Here is a 9859-nt window from a genome sequence, read left to right on the forward strand (position 1 = left end):
CATCTATGAAGAGTCAAACTTCCAGAAATTGTATATCCGTAGGTCACGAACGATCGAATTGGTCCTGAAAAGAGCTCCGAAGAGGAGATTCAAAGAAGACTTGAAGTACACAGAAATCGTGCTCTGCTGTATTCATGGTAGTAAGGAAAACTACCAAAGTCGATCCTCTAGTAAACGGCCTAATCAGTCGTAAGAAATCATCCAAGTCAGGTCTATATTAACAATTTAACAGCATGCTTCCCATATTGGATGCGCCACTGACTGCTGCTGTGCTGCACTACCTTACTGGCTAAGCTAAGCTTCAAATCTTCGAATCTCCTCTTTGGAGCTCTTTTCAGGGCTGATTAGATCGTTCGTGACCTACGGATATACAATTTCTGGAAGTTTGACTCTTCATAGACGTCTATTGCTTTTTTCAGCTCGTTGAAACCTGAAAACATCTGTTTTTCCGCGAAAACTGATGTATTATTACACGGTTCAGAGTAGATTCAAAGAAGATTTAAAGTACACAGATAGATTAGTTTAGTTTTATTTTTCATGTGTATTGTCAAAATCTAAGTACGTTTAAGTATTATTGTAATTTTTTATATTTCCATTTACTGACAAAATGTTTTGGTGCTTTGGTGATGACAGCATGGTGCTTCACTTTGACATTTTGAATTGAACATGTTCAGTTAAACAATTCAGTTCGACTATTATTACTAATGTCATTGATCTTCTAGTGCCGTACCTATAGCTCTTAGCAACAGTGTACGGCAACTGCTGCATGATTAGCAAACTGCAGTGCCTATACATGTCAATAGCGCAATACGTCACCACTGACAGAATCTGACGTACCCCCACTGAAATTGACGCATGCGCAATTCACTGCCATACCAATATCTATCGCATTCAGGACTACGCCGTACCAATATCCTGTGCCAAACAAATAAACAACCATTATCTTGGATAAAAATGTAAAAATGAGTAAGAAAACTAAAAGTAAACTAACCTACACAGCTGATGTGTAAAGTAAAAACAAAACAGGAAATGGAAGGGGTTTGTATTGCTCTGTCAGTACCTATTTCATTTTAACATTTTCCAAACCGCAATTAACCAGTAGGCTACACATAGCTAATAGGCTATATACGTATACTACTAGGTATACCTATGAATAGTAGAGCCTAGCTATTTACAAAACCCTAAAAACATAAAATACTAAAAAGATCAAATACATAGGTAGATCTATCGACTACTCATTCGTACATTCAAGTACGTATATCTACGATCGATTGAACGGCTGGACATTTAAATGGCGAGTTAATGGGCCCAACATTTGGATTCCTACCACTAGACTATAGCCTAGTGTCTGCTTCATGTTCCTATAAGCCTATGTAAGCTTGTAGTAACTTTTAAAGCATCATTTACAACCAGCATTTATATTTATAACACACAAAATCAATTAGATAATGTGTAAAACCTACCGATTTATGGTAAATAAAATAAGTTTCCTCCGCAATGACAAAAATGTCCATAGAAATTATAACTCATTGAAAATTCTATAAAATTGATACCCATAATATGCTTTAGAAATTGAATAAAATTTAAACAATATTGGCTTAAGACTGTTGCATAATTTCTGTTTTAATAAAATGGATAAAAGGGTATTGCAGGATTGTTAAGTTGATAAATGTCTTGAAAGAGCTGTAGGTTGGCGACCCCTGTAGCTAGGTAATGCCAGTGTTAAGGGTAGATATTTTCCTATGGTGGTAAACCCGAGTCGAAGCAAGACCACCGAGAATAGAAGGCCTGTTCGATGTGACATCATGACGTGATGACGTCGACCCTGGTAGTTTGACTCTCCGACGCGAGTGACTGGCGACTCACTTCCGACTCTCCTATCCTTACATCACTTGGACACAAGGTATTTTCGTGGTTCCATTGTTTTATTTATGAACTGGAACATAAAACTTATATGGCATCATGAGGTAGCAAGCCATGGGTACATCTAGTGTCCTATTTTGGACGAACTTACTGTGGTAAGCAGATAAACTCGGTGTAAGGACAACGCCTCATCGCAATTTTCTCTGTATATAATTCTACACTCACGTTGTTCTTACTTCCCTCCTCGAGAGCGTTCAGCGGGCTTTCCGCCAATGCTATATATCTTATAAGATCATATTTTATGTACTTTTATATTCTATGTTATATGTCTCACAAGAAACACAAATTGGCTCTCGCCGACCCACTTTTACTCTCTCGCGGGTCGGATACCACATTTCCGCCTGCATGCTGTATATTTGAATTTCCCTTACCTGTAATAAAGATCAGTACACTTCTACCTGCCTCTTTGTCCTCACCTCACAACTGGTGACCTCCCGGTTTGGACGGTGACCCAAGCGGTTTTGGCTCAGCCATTAAGGGACTACTACTGCTGCTCACCTTCAGAGATCTTTAACGGACTCACACGGCGCCTCAGTTTAGATCTCTGAAAGCTCCTACCATGGAAAAAACCAACGCCTGTAACGGACTAAATACGGCATACCTTCCCAAGGTGTGTTCAGGCGTTCCTCAAACGGTTTGGCCTGCCATTTATGACCCCTGTCGACCGCTTTGTGAGAAAGGACAATGGACGCAGACAGTTCCGCGCGAGAGACCCAGGCCTCCCCTGCCTCAACAACAGTCTCGCACACAGCTGCCGCTCAAGCTGTCAAATTGCCCCTCTTCACAACAACGAACCCAACCGCCTGGTTCATCCGAGCTGAAGGGCAATTCCGGGTCGCAGGACTCACGGACAAGGTACTGCAGGCTGACCTCGTCATGGCAGTCCTCCCGGCAGAGGTATTCAACCGAATAACTCCCTGGCTGACCGGTCGAGCACAGACCGAACCTGCCACACTCGAAGAATTAAAAACAAGACTCGTGACAGCCTACTCCACGCCCATTGCTGAGAAAGCCGCCCGCGCCCTCGACCTAGTTACAAACCCGATGCGAGGCGCTGACCCAAAGGATGCCTGGGACACGGTGATGGGCCTCCTCCGCCTGCCCAAAGTAGGTTTCGATGGGAAGAAAAAGGAAATCTGCCTGAGCTGCGAAATTTTCCTGCGGCAACTCGAGCCAGACGTCCGAGGACAGCTAACGGATGCATACACCCTCCACGACGACGAACTATTGGAGAAAGCTAAAAAGCTGATGCTGTCGAGCAAGGCTGCAAGGCTTGCCACTCCCTGATCCTCCGTGTGCCTAGCCGCAGAGAAGGGAGAAGAAGAAGAAGACGATCCAACGCGAGAGATTGGCGCCGTGACCCAGAGGAGTCCTCCCACACACAGCGGGGCAAAAACTCCTGGTGCCACTACCACCGGAGGTTCGGAAGACACTCCAGGAGATGCGAAAGCCCTTGCACCTCCCAGCAGCCAAAAAACGGCGACGGCAGACAAAACCAAAGTCGCCCGTGGCAGCGGCCTCGTCGGAATCACACGCCGTAGGGTTTTATGTCCATGACGCGATCTCCGGCCGGAGGATGCTGGTGGACACAAGGGCGATGCATTCGATATTCTCGCTGTCAGGAAAAGACCGCAGCCACGGGCCTGACAAACCAACTGCCCTCGTCACCGCAAACGGGACCCCCATCCATTCCTACGGCACGAAGTCCCTCGAGATATCCATCTTGGGGCGCAACTACATCTGGAATTTCACCATCGCAGACGTCAGGATTCCACTACTGGGGGCGGATTTCCTGGCGCATAACAGCCTCCTGGTTGACGTGGGTCGCAAACGCCTCCTTGACACGGGGACTTGCCGTTCCCTACTGCTTGCAGTGGGCCCAGGCGTCCCCCACAAGTACGGCAACCTCCTGCAGGAATTCCCGAAGTTTTCAAACCGGAACTTCGTCAGGTGGCGGGGACACTGCCCAAGCACGGAATATTCCACCACATCATCACCACGGGGCCCCCGACACACGCAAAGTTCCGACGACTCCCTCTGGGCCGCCTTGAGGATGCAAAAAGGGCGTTCTCGGAAATGGAATGAATGGGTATCTGCCAGAAAGCATCAAGCCCTTGGGCTTCGCCCCTACACATGGTACGGAAGCCTGACGGCACCTGGAGGCCCTGCGGAGACTACAGGAGACTCAACCTCGCTACAATCCTCGATCACTACCCCTTGCCAACCGATCACTACCCCTTGCCAAACATGCAGGATTTGACCGAGGCCCTCCATGGAGCGAAAATCTTCACGAAAATGAACCTTTTAAAATCGTATTTTCAGGTTCCCGTGCACCCCGAGGATGTCCCCCCCCTTTGGCTCCTACATCTTCCATTACTCCACCTTCGGCCTGAGAAACGCAGGGACCACCTTCCAGCGCCTGATGGACAGCATCCTGGGGAACCTGCCTTTCTGCGTCTGCTACATCAACGATATTTTAATTTTTTCCAGGTCCCCAGAGGAGCACCTACACCATGTCTGAGCGGTTCTGAAACGCCTGCAGGAAAACGGGCTGGTCATCTGATTCGACAATTGCAACTTCGGCGCCGAGAGGGTGGACCTCCTTGGACACGAGATCTCCGCAGCAGGCGTGCGCCCCATGGCCTCGAAGGTGGATGCGGTGCAGAAGTTTCCGACCCCAACTACGGTCAAGTCCCTGCAAGAATTCAGACGTCGCCTGCACCATGTCCCCTCTAACACAGGTCCTGAAGGGGAAACCAAAAAACCTGACGTGGGAAGCAGAACAAGAGCAGGCCTTCCACGACATGAAGATGGCCCTCGCCAGAGCCGCAACCTTGTGCTACCAGGACCCTATTGCGCCCTTATGCCTCACCACTGACGCCAGCGGGGCTGTCCTCAAGCAGATGGTCCAGGGCGGGTCCCAGCCACTCACCTTCTACAGTAAAAAACTGTCTCCTGCCGAGACGAGATACAGCACATTTGACCGCTAGCTCCTGGCGGTGTACCAAGCAGTGCACCACTTCCGCTACCTCCTCGAGGGCGCCCCCTTCACTATCAGGACAGATCACCGTCCCTTGGTGCACGCCTTCACCAAGGCGGGCGACGCCTGGTCAGCAAGATAACAGAGGCACCTGGCAGCCATCGCTGAGTTCGGCTGCACCATCCATTACATTCCCGGCGAGAAGAACCCAGTGGCGGACGCCCTCTTGAGGATAGAGATCAACGCTGTGCACCTCGGGATCGATTACGAAGACCTCGCCAGAGAACAGGCTGCCGACCCGGAGACTGCCGCATATCGCACAGCTATCACCGCCCTCAAGTGGGAGGATGTGCCCTTCGGACCCGCGGGCACGACGCTCCTTTGCGACAGCACGGGTCGCCCGCTCCCGCTGATCCCAGCCTCCCAAAGGAGAGCCGTATTCGACATCATACATGGACTCTCGCACCCCTCGGCCCAGACGACGATGCGCCTCCTGACGGAGAAGTTCATCTGGCACGGAATTCGGAAGGACTCCCTCGAGTGGGCCAGGACCTGCGTTCCCTGCCAAACAAGTAAAGTAAGTCGGCACACAGAATCAGGCGTGGGGGAATTCCCGCAGCCGTAACGAAGATTCGGCCACATTCACTTAGACGCCGTGGGTTCCCTGCCCCCGTCGGAAGGTGCCAGATACCTTCTGACAATAATCGATCGCTCCACCAGATGGCCTGAGGCGACGCCGATGTCGGAGGCAACCACCAAAGCGTGCGCTGAAGCCCTTCTCGCCAGCTGGATCAGTCGATTCGGAGTGCCAGATGAGATCACGATGGACCGCGGACCCGTTTTCCTGTCGGAGTTGTGGACCGCCCTGCCCGCCTGATGGGGACATCGCTACTCACCACCACCGCCTACAACCCAGCGGCTAACGGCATGGTGGAGAGGGTCCACCGATCGCTCAAGGCTTCCCTAATGGCACGCTGCACCGGCGAGGATTGGAAGAGCCAACTACCGTGGGTCCTCCTCGGCCTTAGGACCGCCCCTCGGGCGAATGGCGTAGCATCACCTGCGGAGAAGGTATACGGGGAACCATTGACAGTCCCAGGCGAGTTCTTCCCAACCAATGCTGACGACGCAGACGTCTCCATCACCAGACTTCGGGAATCCGCCGGAAAATTCACGCCCTGCATCAAGACCTTCTCTGACAGAACCAAACACTTCCTCCCAAAGGCCCTATTGTCCTGCAAACACGTCTTCATCAGGGACGACGCCCGCCGCCCGCCATTAACGAGACCCTACCGAGGCCCTTTCTGCGTCCTCCGACGCACCGACAAGACGTACTTCACATCCATAAATGGTCGTGAGGACTGGGTCACGATCAACCGACTGAAACCAGCTTTCCTTATGGACGAAGAGTACGCCGACGCGGATTCCGTTGGGTGCCTCACTCTTCCTCGGAAAGAAGCAACTCCATTGATCGCCAAACCACCCAGTCGTAGCCGCGGCCGCCCTCGGAAGACGGTCGAACCGCCCGAGGGTCACCTCAGGGGAGGCATCCCGTCCCCTAAAATCCCCGAGGACTTCAAGGCCGAGGATCTACTACAGCAGCTGGTCTCGCGCACCTGAGGCCGCCTCCACCGCCCGCTCGCTTCCGAGAGTAACGATCAGAAGTACTGAGAAATCATCCAACAATTACGCCCTAATTATTGTCTTGGGGGGGGAGTATTTGTGAGGACAACGCCTTATCGCAATTTTCTCTGTATAAAATTGCCAATGTATATATCTTATAAGATCATATTTTATGTACTTTTATATTCTATGTTATATGTCTCGCAAGAAACACAAATCGGCTCTCGCCGACCCACTTTTACTCTCTTGTGGGTCGGATACCACATTTCCGCCTGCATACTGTACATTTGAATTTCCCTTACCTGTAATAAAGATCAGTACACTTCTACCTGCCTCTTTGTCCACACCTCACATCGGCAATAAGCTCACTGCAACAGGTATTACCTATTTGACTTTTCTCTCTGGATGACTTTCGACTGCAATATAAATACAGTCTGCATTCTAGGTAGGAGTTGTGAGCAACAAGGTCAGGTACAATATAAAGAAAGACTGGTTTAGCCTACATTGAATTCTAGTAGGAATTCATGTCAACCAATGATTAACAGAGTCGAATAGGTATAGGCTAGTCCAAGTTAAAGAACTCTGTGTAGCCTAGCTAGTGGTGGGGAAATAGGCAAGTTTCCATTGACAATAGTCAAAGGCATGGGACAAACCTTTTGGGCCTAGATGGGTTAAGGTGATAAAAAGTAAACTGGCATAGTATTCTAAGGGTTACAGGTTTAAAACAAGAGCCTATATTAGAAATTTCACTAAACTAACTTAACCTATCCTCATTGCATTACTAGGTTTCAGTGCTCATATATACACGTAAAAATATTAAAAGACCATCTTTCATCTTCCTCAGGTAAAACTTCAGTACAGATTAATGAAATGTCATACTTATGCCACAATGTCCTACCTACAGTTAAACCTAACTGTACAGTACATGCATTTTTCATATCAATGGAGTGAGTCACTTAGGAGATCTCAAGGTACCTACAAAGGTTCATGATACAAATATCATTAAGCAGATATTCAATAACTCCAGAGAGCTGATTCTGCTGAATGTATTTCTAACTCTGCAATATATATTACATTGCTGTTATAAAACTAGTTATTTCATTTTGGCAATAATTTTAGCTCTAGTTATGACTGAATAAATTTGATTATTCATCAGGGCAGGTAATATTGTTTTTGTTATTCCTATAGTTGTTCTGTACTGGGAAAAATATTACTTTAATTATTAGTGATTTATTTAGGAATTGATTCATCATCCTCCTCTAATATCTTTACACTACTGTTGTAAGAGTGATTGGAACTGTGAAATGTTTTTGTTGTGGACACTAGTGTGGCAGTGTGGCCAGTCCCTTGTTTTATTTTTCTATCGCTGTGAGTATGGGAACGCTGCCCTGAATCTTTCGATGCTTTTGGTAACACTAAAAGACACATGTAAGGATCACGAATGCTTTCATGTGAAAAGGACGTCAATCAGTCCACCTCTCATTCTGGCTATTTTACCAAGTTATTCATACAAATGATTATCCATCCCTTGCAAGGAATCTAGTCCAGGAATCTAGTTCAGGGATCTAGTCCAGGAGTTCTGAAGACTAGGTAAATTAATCAAGTCCAGGAGACTAGGCCTGGGAGAAATTTGGCGTGATGTAATGAGTAATAAAGAAACAAGCTGAATACCAGGAATTTTCTTCAATACCCCTAAAATGGAAATCAGCACTTCAATTGCCTCCCAGTGGGAAGACATCACCTGGCCTCATCAGTAGTAAGACACATACACACAAGGAATATCATGTAATAGCAGGTAGGACAGGCCTACCCTAATTCCCAGACAGCGTAAAGGTCATTAGTCTTCATACCCACCGTGTCAACTATGACACAGTATCATTCTCTGACCCCTGTCTCCAGGCAAGAAGACTGACAACAATTTATATGTATACTAATAGTAGTCTTCTTATTCTCGTATCTTAATGTCGTGTGAGGGAAATTCCTCCCTCGACAGTTCCCCACAAAGTTACTGTACCATCAGGAGAGTGTTTTTTTCAAACAGGTCTGCCAGCATCATAACAAAAGGACTCAAATTTTCTTATGTACATTAAGAGTAAATGTAAATCATTACTACCCAATGACAAAATAGTGATACTGATGGTGGATGAAACTCACGTACTTAATACCATATTTTCATTATAAAGGCAAAATTATTGTTGGTTCAGCCTTTGGCTATAGAGAAGCTGCAACAGGTGCATTTTATTTTATGTTGAACAGGTAAAGTTAAGTTGCACAAATTCCCAATTAAAGCATAAAAGCTGATGTTCTGTACTGCACACTGAAGGTAATTATAGGCTTAGAAAAAATCATTTTTTCAGTGTTTTGCATTGTAACATCATAATGCTATCATTGGGAAAGCAATCTCCTATTTTCCCAGCATTCCACAGCTGTCTAAAGTGTATCCTCACTCATTTCAGAGTAACAAATGCCCTTTTTCGTGCGTTTCAGTAAAATTGTTAAAATATATCAGGAATAATTGGCTTGGCCAGAAAGTTATAATTAAAACAATGAAGTTACCTCAGTTTGATGTCAATAATTTGGAAAAAGAAATTCATTATGCACCATCCCTTTGAAAAACTTCATGATATAGATGTTTACTCAATGAACATTCATATAAACTATCATTAAAAGCATTATCTCCCTACACCTTTGAGAAACAAAATGTTAATTTAGTTTTACAAATATCCAATGAATATCGTTCAAGCTTTACTAACTATTGGAAAAAATCACTCCCTTTTCATTCAGGATGCAAATGTAAATATTTTACATTTGGTCGACAATCATGAATTTAAATGTTTAAATGTCAAAAGGTTGATAATAGATAAGCTGCCCAATAAGTAATGAAGGTTATAGTACAAAAAAAAAAAAAAAAAAAATTAACAATATGGGTTTCTACTAACGTTTCATTGAGTAATTGTTGTTCAAGAAAATAACTATTGTAGCCAAAGAGAAAGTTAGAAAATTTAAATACCAAATAATGACTGTATGTAAGAGATTATTTCATTCACATATACTAGAAAGAACCATGTTTTTTTGTGATGTAAACCTATGCACTGCTGTTTATTCTTTGGTAGACTGTATTGTAACTAAACAAATTGTTTTGGCTCAGCATTTTACATTAATCTTATAACTTGTGTTTTGAGTATTATTTGGTATACACTAATTAGTGTAGACGAGAAAATAAGTAAATCAATAACTGGCAGGCCAAAAATGATAGATTTTGGCGAGTGTTTGTTTACATTTTCGTCTGGCAGCGTAGTCAGTGCTAGCAGCTCGGGACTACCCGTGCTTACG

This window comes from Macrobrachium nipponense, chromosome 46 (assembly GCF_015104395.2).
Source record: "Macrobrachium nipponense isolate FS-2020 chromosome 46, ASM1510439v2, whole genome shotgun sequence".
Taxonomy (NCBI): Eukaryota; Metazoa; Arthropoda; class Malacostraca; order Decapoda; family Palaemonidae; genus Macrobrachium; species Macrobrachium nipponense.